The sequence below is a fragment of the Bubalus bubalis genome, chromosome 22 (genome assembly GCF_019923935.1).
Source record: "Bubalus bubalis isolate 160015118507 breed Murrah chromosome 22, NDDB_SH_1, whole genome shotgun sequence".
NCBI classification, from domain to species: Eukaryota; Metazoa; Chordata; class Mammalia; order Artiodactyla; family Bovidae; genus Bubalus; species Bubalus bubalis.
Window position 1 is genome coordinate 22,670,865 of NC_059178.1, and position 16,279 is coordinate 22,687,143.

The 16,279-nt window shown below is 47.7% G+C and overlaps 1 protein-coding gene across 1 annotated transcript in view; it reads right to left on the reverse strand.

Moving 5' to 3' along the window:
- Window positions 1–3,369: 3,369 nt before the first annotated feature.
- LOC112581371 (translation initiation factor IF-2-like) overlaps window positions 3,370–16,279 on the reverse strand; it is a 77,240-nt gene continuing 64,330 nt past the window's right edge. The window contains exon 4 of the mRNA XM_044934604.2: window positions 3,370–3,645. The gene's annotated coding sequence lies outside the window, so the exon portion shown is untranslated. The remainder of the gene's footprint in view (window positions 3,646–16,279) is intronic.

The following is a 16,279-nucleotide window of genomic DNA, read 5'->3' on the forward strand; positions in this document are numbered from 1 at the left end:
CAAGCCCCAGGCCATCACTGCTCTACTCTCTGTCTCTGTGTATTTGACTGTTCTAGGTATTTCATATAAATAGAGTCATACAATATTTATCCTTTTGTGTCTGGCTTATTTCACTTAGCATAATGTCTTCAAGGTTTATCCATGTTGCAGTATGTATCAGAATTTCATTCCTTTCTAAGGCTAAATAAATTCCCACTGTATGTATCTACCACATTTTGTTTATTCCCTTGCCATCAATGGGCACTGAAGTTCATGTCATTTTTGGACAGAGATCATTTCCCTGCTTCTTTTCCAATTGAGATGCCTTCCTGTGGGTTAGGAAATGTTCCCTTCTCTTCAGTTTTTGGGAAAAGTCTGAGAAAAATTTGGGCTTCACTGGTGGCTCAGATGGGAGAGAATCTGCCTGCCAGTGCAAGAACCATGGGAGACCTGGGTTCAATCCCTGGGTTGGGAAGATCCCCTGGAGAAGGGAATGGCTACCCACTCCAGTATTCTGGCCTGGAGAATCCCATGGACAGAGGAGCCTGGCCGGCTACAGTCCATTGCAAAGAGTCGGACACGACTGAGCAACTAACACTTTCACTTTTGAGAAGAATTTATGCAAGTTCTTTCAGTGTTTGGTAGAATTCACCCATGGAGCCATCTGGTCCAGGGATTTTTTTGTCAAGGAGTTTTTGGTTCCTGGTTCAATGTTCTTACTAATTATAGATCTATTCAGATTCTCCATTTCTTCATGATTCACTCTTGGTAGGTTTTGTGTTTCTAAGAATGTGTTCACTGCATCTGTGTTAATTTGTGGGCATATAAGGGCATATAGCTGTTCATAGTGGTCTCTCATAATCTTTTTTATTTCTGTAGAGTTGGTAGTAATTCACCCACTTTCATTTCTGATTTCAATAGGTTGCGTCTTTTCTTTCTCAGTTAATCTTTTTGATTTTGTTAGTTTTTCAAGAAAAAAAAAACAACTCTTGCTTTCATTGTCTTTATTGTTTTCTTTATTCTGTCAGTCTCCACTCTACTGTTTATTATTTCCTTCCTTCTGCTAGCTCTTAGTTTTTCTTCTTTTTCTAGATCCTTAAATTGTGAAGGCAGATTGTTGATTTGAGTTCTTTTTTCTTTTCTTGATGCAGCATTTACAGCCATAAATTTTCCTCATAGCACTGCCTTCTCAGAATCCCCTAAGTTTTGGTATGTTGTGTTTTCATTTAAATCTGTATCTTTAAGGGACAAATACTTGTATTTTCTAATTTTCTTTCTGATTTCCTCTTTGAGTCATTGATTAAGAGTTTGTCATTTAATTTCTACAAATTTGTGAATTTCCCAGATTTCCTGCTGTTACTGATTTCCAGTTTTATACTGTCATAGTCAACAAAGATTCTTTGTATGATACACGTTTTAAACTGTATTAAGACTTGACTTGTGGCCTAACATAAGGTTTGTCTTAGAAAATGTCCCATGTGAACTTGAGAAGAATGTGTATTCTGTTGTTGGGTATACTATTCCATATGGTTTCTGTTAGATCTGGTTAGGTTATGGTTCTAGTCCTCTATTTCTGTACTTATCTTCATGTCTGGTTGTTCTATCTATTGGATTATGTGTTCAGTTTTTGTTACTTTTACCAGCAGAGCTCTGAGTTCGTTGCTGGGGCCCTGGTAGTTTTCCTTGTTCTTTCTTTCCTGCAGTAGATAGTGTTCTGGGAGAGAGGGTGGGATAAACAACTTTCTTACTTGCTGCATTGCACGAAGATCAAACCAGTCAATCCTAAAGGAAATTAACCCTGAATATTCAGTGGAAGGAAGGACTGATACTGAAGCTGAAACTCCAATACTTTGATCACCTTATTTGTACAGTTGACTCATTGTAAAAGACCCTGATGCTGGCAAAAATTGAGGGCAGGAGGAGAAGGGGACGACAAAGGGTGAGATGGTTGGATGGCATCACCAACACAATGGACATGAACCTGAGCAAACTCCAGGAGATGGTGAAGGACAGGGAGGCCTGGTGTGCTGCAGCCCATGGGGTAACAGAGAGTTGGACACGACTTAGCAACTAAACCACAATCCTTAAATACCTGGCTCCCAAAAGGCGAAGGGGAGAATGAATGGGAAAAAATTTCAAGGCACTCTGAAATACCCTAAAAGCCACTTCAGCCAGCAGGGGTTGCAGCAACAGCATCTGGCTCCTCCGTGCCCACAGCTCCACAGTCAGCCACCAGAACACAGAACCCTGGCATTTGGAGGACAAGGTCCTGGTTGTCCACCCTGTACATCCTACAAGTCACACGCCAACTGCTCCAGGAACATGGGTACAGCTTCTGGCCAGAGGGCTGAGGGCAGGGCATGGGTAGCCACCACTGCACAAGCCAGAGTTGACCAAAATTAACCGTGACTTATCTCCCAAGCCTCCCCTGGAAGCTGCACGCCTTCAAATAGACTCCAGGTTCCAAAATAGTTGCATCAGACAGCTTCTGCCAGTGTCGTCGCTGTCTAGAGAGGAAGCAGATTCCTGGCACTTCCTACTCACCATCCTCTCTGCCGTTCCCAGGCTCTGCTGCTGAAGGTCTGGGCAGAGAGTGGAGGCTTTCCTGACTGCCCACACGGGTGTTTATCTCTAGATGACGGTAACTTTACCAAGATACACCCCAATTCTGGATTCTCATTCACTTGATGGCCCTTTCAGTTATAGATTCAAGTATCTTTGAGCTTATAGATACAGAACGCTCAGGAGAATGGGTAGCTTTATTGTATGTGTGTTAAGTGTGTTAGTTGCTCAGTCGTGTCCGACTCTTTGCGACTCCATAAACTGTAGCCCAGACTCCAATGTCCGTGGGGATTCTCCAGGCGAGAGTACTGGAGGGGGTTGCCATGCCCTCTCCAGGGGATCTTCCCAACTCAGGGATCCGCTCCAAGTCTCCCACATTGCAGACAGATTTTTTTAATAATCTGAGCCACCAGGGAAGGTTTTACTGTGTGTGTGTGTGTGTGTATGTATACATGTGTGTATACATACATATATAGCGAGAGAGAGTTTGTTTGTTTCGTTGTTTTGCTTTTTTCTCAGAGACACTAGCTATGCATTTGCTGGATCTCCTTCTCTAATTTTTTCTTAAAAATTCTTTTTTTTTTTAACTTCAACTGTATTTTGCTAGGATTTTTCATTTTTATCTTTTGCGTCCCTTGCTCAGTGTTCAGCAAGGTCTGTTCTCCCTTTCTGCTTCCTCCAGTTTCATCTTCATTTCTGTTAAGGTTTTATTTTTCTTTCTACTTATTTTATGTGTGTGTATGTGTGTGTTCTGGCTCTCTTTCTGTTAACTTGTTATCTCTTCCTCAAATGATTGCTTTTCTACTTTGTATAGAAATGGCCAAATTCTGAGTTTCTATTGTTTTTATTTTCATAAAAGAGGAAGACCATCATGTAAATAACTTTTCAGAATCAGCTCATCTGAAAAATGTTGAAGTTTTTAGAGGACGAGTTTCGGATTTGGCCTCCAGCGTTCATGCCTCATGACGGGAAGGCTAGAGGCAGGTGGAACACACCGTGGTGGGAAGTTGGGATTTAATCAAATTCGAGGAGCCCACCGCTGCTTTATTTTAAAGCCCTTGATTGCATCTCTGCCTTGCACATCCCGGCGTGGTGTGGCTGCCCCTGCAGAAAGCACAGATGGTGACTGTCAGACCCATGCATCAAACTCATGGCCCTCCTGGAGGCAGCTGTGTCCTCCGGCTGGCATCCTGAATGTAGCTATTTTCCAACCATTTTGAAAATTAGCCTTAAATATACTTTTGAAAAAAAAAAAAAAAAAACCACATTTCTGGATGCACCTTCTTCTGCTCCTAACAAAGTCTCAGTAAATCAGAATGATGAAAGGGAGCCTCATCTCCATTTGAGGGGGAAAAAAATTGACTTGTGGGCCGTTTATAAAAGCAGATAAAAATGTGACATCTTCATGGATGACATGATCATGATTATTTTTACAGGGAGGAGAAAATGGAGTGATTCACAGCAATTCCAGAGAGCTGAATGCTGGCCAGTGGACACAAGTGTAAGGAGACAGTTTTACTCCAGCCTAAGGAAAGTCTTCCCTGGTGGCTCAAAGGGTAAAGAATCTGCCTGCAGTGCAGGAGACCTGGGTTTGAACCCTGAGTTGGGAAGATCCTCGCTACCCACTCCAGTATTCTTGTCTGGAGAATCCCACAGACAGCAGAGCCAGGTAGTCAACAGTCCAAGGGGTTGCAAACAGTCGGACACAACTAAGCAACTTTTACTTACAGATATTTAGAAAAAAATTGTTAACTTAAAACAATGAGTAACATGGACATAACGAGTGCCATATAAATAGCATCACTGACTCAATGGACATGAGTTTGAGCAAACTCCAGGAGATAGTGAAGGACAGGGAGACCTGGTATGCTGCAGTCCATGGGGTCGCAGTCAGACACAACGGAACGTCTGAACAGCAGCAGCTGTCTCTTAAAGATGAATAAAGGAAATATGTTCTAAGGTGTCTGAGGAACACCAGAGATCTTTTCTGAGGGCCTCTTTTCCACTAAGCAGTAAACAAGGTGGACACGGGTGCCGCCTGCACACGTCTCAGATCTCGGGCTGGAGAAGGAGTCAGGCAGGTACCCAGCGTGGCCTGGACAGGACTTTGGGCATGGGGACTCAGGGCCGGGGCTCCCGTGGCATCTGGAACCCGGGGCCCTGGGCTGGACGATTCCTACCCTGGTCCCCACTGCTGCAGACACTCAGACTCCGCTGATTTCATCTGGAGCCGTGGTTCATTACAGCCCCCGACTCACACATTTACTCATTCACTTACCTTTAGTAACAGGTAAGAATCTAGAGCTTCTGCGTACAAAAGCATATATATTTCTAAATCGCCCAATAAAAGCTTTATTCAGTTAGAAGTGTATGTTCGGTTTTTTCATTTGTTGCCAATTCCATTCTTGTGCTCTCTGAATAAAACCATTGGAGGAGAAAACAGTATTTATTCAAGTTGTGTCCTTGAAGGAAATAATAGCTGTCCTTACAACTCCCCTTTTTCATTACTTTTACGACCCAGGTTGAAATAAGCGCAGGAGCTGTATAATGATGGCGATGATTATAATGCATAATTCTGTGAAGTTTTTGTTTGAAGGATCTCTCAGTGAAACCATCCCGTGAGCAACACATGACTGAGTTCATTTCTGTTTTCTTAGGATTAAGCATCATCAGGATGCAGAATGTATAATTACCCTCTAGGTTGAACTGATGTCTATCTCAGATGAGACGACATTTTGTCAGGAGGCAATGTGAGGTCCAGATAGGTTAGGTAACTTGCCTAAGGTCACACAGCTTGACTCCGGCATAGCTGGGATTGGAACCCAGATCTCTCTGGCTCTAAAATCCATGCCCACTCTTTCCACAGTAGTACGCTTCAGGCAAAATAAAGTAATTGCTGTAGACTTACACACTGCTGTGGTAAAACAGGAAGGGGTTCTTTATTACAGCAAGGAAGGCAGGGGGATCCATGGATCATGTTACAGGGCCTCCATTGCAGGGAAGTGAGTGGAGCGGATACATGGTGGATCAGCTCCTTCTCCCTCTAAAATGCTGCATTTCCGTGCGAGGTCTCTGTCCTATTCCAGGAAAGGTCTGTGGCTTGTATTGTTCATGGCTTCTACCTTAGTTCCTTTTTATTTAATTGTGGTTGTTCAGTTGCGGAGTCGTGTCCAGCACTATAATTCTAAAGCATCAGTTCTTCAGCGCAAAGCCTTCATTATGGTCCAGCTCTCACATCCATACCCTACACGTTGATTAATTCACTGCACCATTATTTACTGAGCTCCTAAGAGGTGCCAGGCACAGTGGAAAAACACAGGGTTCCGCCTTCAGAGAGAATCAGGCTTCTCGTTTGGAAAGTTCCTGGGGTTATAACCATCCTACGTGACTTTCAAGTCTTTGCTTCTCAAAGTCTGATTCTGAGAACCGTCACAGGAGCATCACCAGAGAGCTTGTAGTAATGACAGAACCTCAGTTCCCCACCACCCATTCTATCAATACATGAGCAAAACTCCCAGGAGACCCAGCACAGCAGAGCCCGAGAAGCTCTGCCCTGAGACTCAGAGTCAAGTCAGGGTAGGGGAGTGAGCTGGTTGGGTGGATTGTATGTTTAGTTTACAGTGGTTGTATACCTGTGGGTTTAAATTGTCCTTCACGTAGCAAACTCTTTTTGAGGGATTGTTAACGTAAGTGACACTCCTTGGTACTGGAGAGCGCCACTAAATTACAAGTAAGCAAATAGAGATTTATCTCTCCTGTTCGAAAAATGACAACTTTCCAGACACTGCTCATGTTTCCTTCTGCAAATATTTATCCAGTTACCCTTGCATTCAGGGGATTTGTGCTTGCTCAGACGTTGTGAATTGGTATTTGCAGGCTTGGCCAAGCACCTGCTTGTGTGGCCGGCACAGGGTTTTCATAAATGTTTAATCCTTTGCGAGCATTTAAAAACTGAGAGATTTTCACGTAAAAATGCAGACTTCTGGCTTCTCTGGAAAATCAGGCAGCCCCACCTTCCTGATGGCACAACAGGCTGGCTCTGGGGGCCCCTCCTACAAGTGGGGGGCGTGCTCACCAGTTTACCCACCCCCACCCACTCCACCAGTCCCCTGGACTGGAGGCCCCAGAGCTGACCCTGCCTCCTGGAATGGCCACCTTTTAGTCACCTTCAGGGTCTCTGTTCAGAAGCAGCCCCCACAGGAGGAGAGAAGAGGGCAGGACTGGTGGTGAGGATGGATATTCAGCTCCAGGCTTGCGATCCTCAGCCCTGGTGCAGGAGTTCCTAAAGGCACCAGTGCCCACTTCCATCGACACCCCAGAAAGTCTGACTTAACTGGTTTGGGCATTACCAGATTTAAAAATCTCCACAGGTGATTCTAATCTGGCTTGAGAACTACCAACTGAGCCCATCTATCAATACATTACTTGCAAAAAAAAATGAAATAAACCAAAGTGAGGAATAAAATATGCATACATACGTGTGTATGTGGATACCTGGGCTTCCCAGGTGGCTCAAGTAGTAAAGAATCTGCAAGCAATGCAGGAAATGCAGGTTCCATCCCTGGGTCAGGAAGATCCCTTGGAGAAGGAAATAGCAATCTATTCCAGTATTCTTGCCTGGAGAATCCCATGGACAGAGGAGCCTGACAGGCTACAATCTGTGGGGTTGCAAAGAGTCAGACACGACTGAGCACACACACACACGCACACACACACACATATAAATTGACAGAATTACATTGAAGCCTCATTTCTCTGAAGATTCAATGAAGCCTGGTGATCCAAGATGTTTTGTCTAATGACTGACCATCTACTTTCCTATAGAAAGAGAGTCAGCCAAGCAGATGAGTACTGTGAGCAAGATGGCTTTAAACTGCGTTATAGAAACTAGACTTTTTTTTTTAGGATTTAAATTCAAATGCTGCCTTGAGCTAAATATAATTTACATTCTCGATTACAAAAACAAGAATTTGCAGGATACCAGCCAGCACTGTGAGTAGATCATCCAGGGCCCCTCTGACAATTGCTTTTACCGTAGAATTGCTTTACTGCCTTGTCTATTATCACATAGCCTAAAATTCTATTAGTACGTTAATTGCTTTAGAACAATGTTTATTACTGTTGGAATTCAGCTGTTCATGCCACAGAAGCGTCCATCCGAGGGACATTAGAGGATGACTTCCTGTAACACCGCAGCTTTAGTGGGACCTGTCCCCTCACCCCAACCCTGATCCCGCTCAGGTCCTCAGATTTGCAGATTCGTGCTGCAGCTCTCTGGCAAGTGAAGTACCTGCCGTTTCAGGCAGAGCCTCTTGATGAGGGAGTCTGACAATCACCAGAGTGATTCATACGATGGCTTTATGCAAGAAATTTCATTATTTCTAATAGCTGATGGTGGTTTAATATTTTAATGTAATTATGCTTAATTATATATTGTAATAATGCATTGATCAGGCTTTGGATCCGGGTCTAAGTAAAATACAGCTTGTGGAAAATTTTCCTCCAGTTTTTTTTTTTTTCTAAAAAGGAATTAAGTCCTGAAGTGAAACTGGATGCAAATCCGACAAGCAATCTCTTGCCAGAGAAAATATTGGCATAATATATTTGAATGGCCTAGTTTATCAGCTCCCTTGGCTAAATCCCCAAAGCATACACTGTTTGAGAATTATTTCGAAGCTGCTGTTCCTCACCCTTGCACTAACCTACTTTGGGTCATTTCTGTTTTGTTTTATGAGCTTTTACCAACCGGCCATCTGTGTGTGGGAGACACATGTCATGTACTGTGATGGTCATTAAAATGGGGGAGAAGAGCTTCGAACTAATGGCAAGATAAGACTGGGGTCTCACTGGTCTGTGCTGCCCACTGTGGCCAGACACGCCAGCTGGACGCAGACAGCAAGAGCTGACATATAGACCCCCCGTGTAGGGGCCGCGCAGACCCTTCTCCACCCCACATCCCCACCAAGGCATCTCCCTTGTGAGGGCCCCCAAGGTGTGGGACCTGGGGCCTGACAGCCAGCCAGACATGGGCCTCAGCAAAGTCCCCAGAAACAGAGGGGCCAGCCCGCCCACTCATGAAAGGAGAGGAAGGGAAGGGGAGAGGAAGGCAGAAAAGAGACCCCAAAAGGGAGCAGTGCCTCACATTCACACAGTCCTGCCCCGTCAAAGGAACCCTGTTCCCGTGAGAATCCTGCCTTGTTGCTGACTCACGCCATCTTCCAATGGAGAAACCTGCGGCTCCAGAAGTGGGACGTGTGGACGCGGCGCACACAGGCATGCACGGGGCGGCCTGTTGCCGAGTCCAGGGCTCTGTCCCCACGTCACAGCAACCTGGCTGCACCCACAGGCAGCTCCTCACAGGGGACAGTGCTCCCTGGCTCAGAACTGTTCATTCTGCACTTAGCAGAGTTTAACAGTGCCTGTTTTGAGATCTTTCCTCAAGAGCACATTGTAAAGTTTAGAAAAAGGAAACAACAGAAAAAAAAACCTTGCCGCCACCAGAGGAGAGAAGGGAGAGAAAACCTCCCAGCAGAGGCTCCCAGGGAAGGTTTATTAAAGGTCACCTCGTTCGTGACGGATGAGATGGTTGGATGGCATCACTGACTCAGTAGACATGAATCTGAGCAAACTTCTGGAGATAGTGAAGGACAGGGCATGAAGCCTGGCATGCTGCAGTCCATGAAGTTTCAAAGAGCTGGACACAACTTAGTGACTGAACCACCAACCACAGCCTCTATGATGCTGCGGAGAACACAACACGTAAACCTCGTGGAAGTGAGAAACAGCACGAGGTCTGTGGGAAGAGGGGTGACGGGGGGCGGGAGTCCAGGACTGGCTTTGATCCCACCTCTGTGCTTCACTGGTCCTGGGACTGGGGACTGCGGCCAGGTCACTAGGTACCCACACATCTGGAACCCCAGCCTCCCCTGGGGTGGGGCTCAACCACATATCCTGTTAGCTGCACTTCTGGCGGGGTGGGGCCGGGGGGGTATCCTGCAGGTGAAAGGTGTTCTTGTTTCTGTGCCTTTACCGATCCAACTTCTGAACACATATGCGCTCAATCATGTTCAAGTCTTTGCAACCCCACGAACTGTATCCCGCCAGGCTCCTCTGCCATGGGATTCTCCAGGCAAAAATAGTGGCGTGGCTTGTCATGTCCTTCTCCAGGGGATCTTCCCCACCCAGGGATCGAACCTGCATCTTATATCTCCTACTTTGGCAGACAGGTTCTTTACCACTAGCGCCACCTGGGAAGCCCCTTCCATGGTCTGAAGGGAGCAGGTCAAAGCCTGCATCTCCTTCGGCCTCTCACTTTGTTCTCAGGGGCCCCAGCTGCCCCACCAACACCATTTCTGTGAATTGACTGCTCTCTCTGACCAGGTCACTCTTACTCACCAGGCCTAAGCCAGAATGGCATGATCGCACCCAGGCTGCTGGCTGGCCCCACGTACGGCGGGCACATTCAGAGTCACTCTGACACTGTGTTCTTCTCTGACCCTCAGCCGCATCCATCCCCCAACTCTGACCACAGAATCTGCCTCTTGACTTACACTGTCTCCTGAAATACATCTGCAGTGCCCTCTCCCCACCCCCCATAAGCCCCTTACTACAAATCTCCTCTCTCTTCTGATCTCTTGTGCTCTTACCCTGATCTCGTGTGCTCTAACCTTGACCCCATAGATGTCACATCTCAAGGCCCAACTCCTACCTCCCAGGCAGGTGAGTAACTTCCTCCCCATGGATTCTTCCTAAATCTTCATTTCCAGACCAGTCTTTGCCTGTGTGTTGATAATATTCCTCGATTCCTTAAATGCCCATCGGTCCCTTCATTAGGCTGTGTAATGTCAAGACTAAGGACATAGACCAGGAGGCCAGACAGCCCAACGGCAGGTCCTGACTTTGCCACTTTCTAGAAGGTTCTTGGGCAAGTTCCATTCCCTCTTTGTGCCTTAAAACAGTGCCTGGCACTTAGTGCTATATGAGAGCTGGGCCTTGTGGGGTGGGGTCAGCTTGGGAGGCAAAGGAGAAGAGGGCTGAATTGTAGCAGCTTTGAGCAGGAAAAGCTGAGCGTTTCACCTTAGCATTGGATAGAACATTCTTTGCCTACATTTCCCTTCCAGGGCTGTTTCAAGTCTGTCTTAACTGGATCTACCTCTATACCACATCCCCCACCCCCCCAGCCCCTGCCCCCACTGCCCTGTGCTGCCGGTCACATTACTGCCTTTGGTTCAGTCCATTATGTTTTTCCTTTTTGTCTTCCCTCGTCCACCCAGCTTTCTCATTAGAACTTGTGGGTAGAGCGTTTTACTTACATTTCAGAGCAGTTTATAAATAGCCTGCTTAGTTTCAGCCAGCAGGTAAAAGCTTTTGTCAAATCATTCCTCCTCCCCGGATCACTGTTATCTGGGGCTCCCAGGAAGGAAAAGTTGAGGGTTACATGTTTTTCTAATCATTAAGGAAGCACAACTTGCAGCCCAAGCATTGGTGTTCCATTTCCCTACCTATAATTGACCGATAAGATTTGGACCACTCATCAACACCTGTAACATTTTTTCTTCTGAGAAAAATTCTCCTAAAGACTCTTAGATTATGACATAAGATTCAAGAAAACCAAAGTCCAAAAATAATTGAGAAACAAGGTTCAGATTCACTCCATGCAAATTACTTTAGCACATCATTTCTTCACCAAGAAGGAAATGAGAGTGTAAGCAAAAATAGCCAATGTTTGAAAGAATAACACGGACAGATGAGGGATCTGGGCAGGAGGGGGCGCTCCCCGGAATTCCCCACTTCTGTTCAAAGTCTGAAGTAGAATGGCATTTCCCCCATATAGTTATGTGGGGGATATCTGGCATTGTTACAGTTACATAATTAAATACATTAAACATTTTCTCAGGGTTTCCCTGGTAGTTCAGTGGTAAAGAATCCACTTGCCGATGCAGGAGACTCAGGTTCGATGCCTGGGTCAGGAAGATCCCCTGAAGGAGGGCATGGCAACCCACTCCAGTATTCTTGCCTGGAAAATCCCATGGACAGAGGAGCCTGGGGTCACAAAGAGTCAGACCTGACTTAGCGACTAAACCACAGAAACTACTTCCTTCCCTAACTCATTAACATTGATCCTGCAACTGAAAAATCCATCAGCCTTAGTCCTTCAGACATAACCTCATTCTCTGGACTCCCACAGGATCTTCAGTGGAAGGCAGCCTTTCCAAAAAAAATCACAGATCCTGGTCGCAGTTACTTTCAACAGAGGTGAAAGCAGGGTTTTGTGTACGGGGGTCATTTACTTGAGAAAGGGACTTACCTGGTCATCACAGGGTCCCCTTTGCATCAGAAATGAGGCTCCATTTACAATAGACTGTCTCCCTGCTGTATGAGTGACTCGGGGCTCCCCAAACAGAGACCCACCAGTGTTTATTATTTCCATGCCCACGCTGAATAGTGACCCAAGGAAATTGCCGTCTCTCTGCTGAGGTGATGAAGCCCTGGCACATGTCCTCAGGTGCCCGTTGTTACTGGAATGTCTGATATGGGGGGCGGTGCTTCCCAGGTGGCACTAGTGATAAAGAAACTGCCTGCTAATGCAGGAGACATAAGAGATGTGGGTTCGACCCCTGGGATGGGAAGATCCTTTGGAGGAGGGCATGGCAACCCACTCCAGTATTCTTGCCTGGAAAATCCCATGGACAGAGGAGCCTGGCAGGCTACAGTCCATGGAGTTGCAAAGAGTCAGACATGACTGAAGCAACCTAGCCCGCATGCACTAATATGTTAGGTTTGGAATACTTGCTTAGAAGTTACCTGGACATAGTTCCTTAGTAGGTATTTTTACTAATACTTATAAAATATGTAATTTTTAAATTGTAATTTAAATTAAATTATAATCATATAAATGGGAAACAATAGTCAATTAATTAGTTCCAGAAAAAATCATGCCATCTCTTATCCCACCACATAGGCACGTGATAGATGTCAGCGCTTCCCTCCAATCTCTTGTAATCTTGGAAATTAGGGAGACTGTCATTTGTGTATGATATCATGAATGTGTAAAATTAGCATCTAGGTCAAAATGTGAGAGTGTGAAAATGTTAGTTGCTCAGTCGTGTCCGACTTTCTGCAACACGACAGCCCGCCAGGCTCCTCTGTCCGTGGGATTCTCCAGGCGAAGATACTGGAGTGGATTGCCATGTCCTCCGTCAGGGGATCTTCCAGACCCACGGATCGAACCCGTGTCTCATTTTGTCTCCTGCATTGGCGGGGGGGTTCTTTACCACTAGCACCACCTGAGCTCTGCTCAACCTTCAGAAAATCCAGCCTCCACCTTCCCCCAAACAGACAGATTCATTTAGTGGGGACACAGACCTGATACCACAATGTGCTCAAGTGCCCGGCACCACGTTGGCCCCTCCTTGCCTTGAGCAGTGAGCTCAAGGCCATCCCGCCACTTGAACTGCATCCCCGTCCTCCAGGGTGGGAGCCGTGGGAGCAGCGGACGGAAGAGTCTAGTGCTGTTCAGCAGAGCTGCCAACCACACCTTGGGTTCATTTCCAAGTGGCTGCTCCATGCCCAAGGCAATCTGCTTCCTAAATGAACGTGTGGAAAATTTCCTTTTTCGGAGCCCAGCGAGGTTTGGTGTGTTTTTTGTTTTGTTTTATTTTTTTGCATTTCAGAGGCCTTCAGGAACGTGATCACTGCCACTGGACATCTTTGTTCCTCCAAAACATGAGCCTCACTCCTGATGTCTTTTCAGAATCCTGATATCTTGGAAACCACACGTGATTGGCTCATCCAGGGCATGGGTTTGAGACATATGTGATGTGTTTTTTAAGCCCATGGCATTTCAGTGAAAGCAACCAGCTGATGGATACGGCAGTTCTTTTCCAGAATAAAGCCGGGCTTTGGCTCAGGTCTTAATCCCTAAGAGCACAGAGCTTTTAACTCCTGGCTTCCCAGGAGAGCCCTGGCGATTCTGCATGTCCAGAACTGCAGACCTCTGTTCTGTGAGGCTTCCTCCCTGGCTTTCCAGGGCTTGTTTTGTATACGCTCCTGTCCAACCTGATGACTTCATTAAGGAACATTCACACTTGTAAACCTACTGGCTTTGCGAAGAAGACGTGAGGTTTCAGCCTTACACACTGTTGGCTGAACGACTCAGAGGAGATAACCTATTTACATACTAAAAAGGTCAGTGTCGGACAGTTCGCATCTAGAAATGAATTTGCCGCTGCTGGCAACTGGAGCAGAAGAATTTGGGAGAGGGCCGCAATTTTGCTGTCTGTCTCTCTGTATAGAGAGCACATGGGAGTAAAGATGCAGGATGTCTGTGTGTGGTGGTCAGGCAGAGATGGGCATGTGAACAGGCTCCCTTTCTGATCACTAACCAGTAGGTGACTGTGAGCATGTAGAATGCAGGGCAACCTCACCTACTAACAACTGTAATTAATTTGAGGTGGAAATATATGCATGATAGGGTTTTCCCGGTGACTCAGCGGTAAAGACTCTGCCTGCAGTGCAGGAGCCAAAGGAGACCTGGGTTTGATCCCTGGGTCGAGAAGATTCCCGTGGAGGAGGACATGGCAACCCACTCCAGCATTGTTGCCTGGAGAATCCCCTGGACAGAGGAGCCTGGCGGGCTCCATAGTGTCCATAGCGAAGACACAAAAGAATCAGACACGACTGAGCACTGCTTACTTACCCTGTCTACTACATTAGTAAAGGCAGATGGAGAGGGCTAAAGACAGTTCCTTTTGTGGTCTTCCCTTTCAGAGCCTTTTAAAATATCAACAGCTTTACTTGGCTAATGCGTGTTGAAAGAATCTTAAAAGATGTCACTATAAAGTCCAGAGTTTTCTCTGGAACCTCTGTAGTGATTTTGTCCTTGCCTGTTTGTATATTCAAAGCAAAATAATGAGGGAATTGAGATCTGTGTGTTCTAACTTGCTTCAGTCCTGTCCGACTCTTTGCAACCCCATGGATTATAGCCCGCCAGGCTCCTCTGTCCATGGGATTCTCCAGGCAATAATACTGGAGTGGCTTGCCATGTCCTACCTCCAGAGGATCTTCCCCACCCAGGGATCAAGCTCGCATCTCTATGTCTCCTGCATTGGCAGGTGGGTTCTTTACCACTAGGGCCACCTGGGAAGCCCATTGACATCCATAGCTCCATATGAATGTCTGGATATAATAGAAGAGTAAAGTCCCTTTTGAAGGTAGAAAAGGCTGTTCAGAAAGGCTGGGGAGAAGTGTGGGCAGAAGTGGACTCTGACTCCTTGGTGAGAGCAGCGGGCACCCTTGCAGCCTTAGGGCCAAGGCCACTCAGAGCTCTGGTCCCCAGGGAGCACCCCATTCGGAGGGCCTGGCTGGGGCTCCGCTCTCAGCTGCAGCCTCTTCCCTGAGTCCCCCGAGGTCATCGTGCCTGCAGGGACTCACAGCAGCAGCTGGCATCCAGGTGTTCCCCCGGGATCCTGAGCTACATCCCACACCCAATGCCACCCTGCCGGGGCACCCTGGGAGCCAGACGTGGACCCGGGCCCATGGTGACGAAGGCGGTGGCTTACAGGAGGGAAGCGGGCTTTGTGTGCTGCGCATCCAGGCAGCCGGTGCGGTCCACTTAGGGCTGCATCCAGCGAGGCTCTGCACCTTCCCTGCCTCCCGACTAAGGGAGAGAGGCCGGTGCAGGGACAGGCCGGCTCCTCCTTGCCATCAGCGGGTCACAGAGATTATTCGAACCCGCTTAGCAAATGGCCGTGGTCTTGGGCCTTCACAACGTCTGTTTCTCACGACTGTGGTTTTGAAACAGAGCTGCAGCAGTGTGGCTATGTTGTGGAGGGTGACACCTGGGCAGTGATGCCGTCTGTCCAGGGTTCCACCGGGTCAGCCCTCGGTGGGGAGGGGCTACGAGGATGCCCAGGAGGCCGCCTCTCTCGCCCACTTACCTCTCTTGCAGGGCTCTTGGCCACACAGATGCCCCAGGCCCTGCACCAGCCTGTCTTCATGTATTCCTTGTCGGCCCAGCCTTTCCAAGACCCTCCCCTGGGCCAGCTTGGCCGACGTGCAGGCCTGCAAGGTGGCCGGATGGGCACTGGAGGAGGTTGAGAGGCTGCTCAGGGCGGGGGTGGTGGACCTGCCCATGGCCAGGTTTCTCTTAGTTGCAGAGTCCCCATGTCAAATTCCAGGTCCACACTTGAGGGAGAAGCAGACCTGGCCTGAGGAAGCTCATGAAGCCCCTGCGTGGGCCCTGCATGCCCCCCGCCCCCAGCCTTCTCCAGTACCGGCTCAACCGCCTGCCCCCCGGGCTGGTGGTGATTGAGGCTTCAGCCCCGCATCACAAGTTTCCTGTGAGGAAACATGTACCATGTGAGCCCCCAGGCATGTGCCCTGGCAGCCCCTCGTGAGCCCCCCATGCACTGTGCCTGAGGGGGTCCCTCTGCCTGCCCCACCCCAAGGCCCCAGCGCCCCTGTTCTCCTTCCAGGTAGCTCTCTGCTGCCCTGTGTCCACCCGCAGCCACAGGGGAGCAGGTCAGCCTCAGGTTTATTAGTAAAGTAGGTCAACACGTGGCGCAAGACGCCGGACGGAGGGGAAAATGGATTCAGTTCAGTTCAGCCGCTCAGTCGTGTCCAACTCATTGCAACCTCATGGACTGCAGCACGCCAGGCTTCCCTGACCATCACCAACTACTGGAGCTTACTCAAACTCATGTCCATCAGGTCAGTGATGCCATCCAACCATCTCATC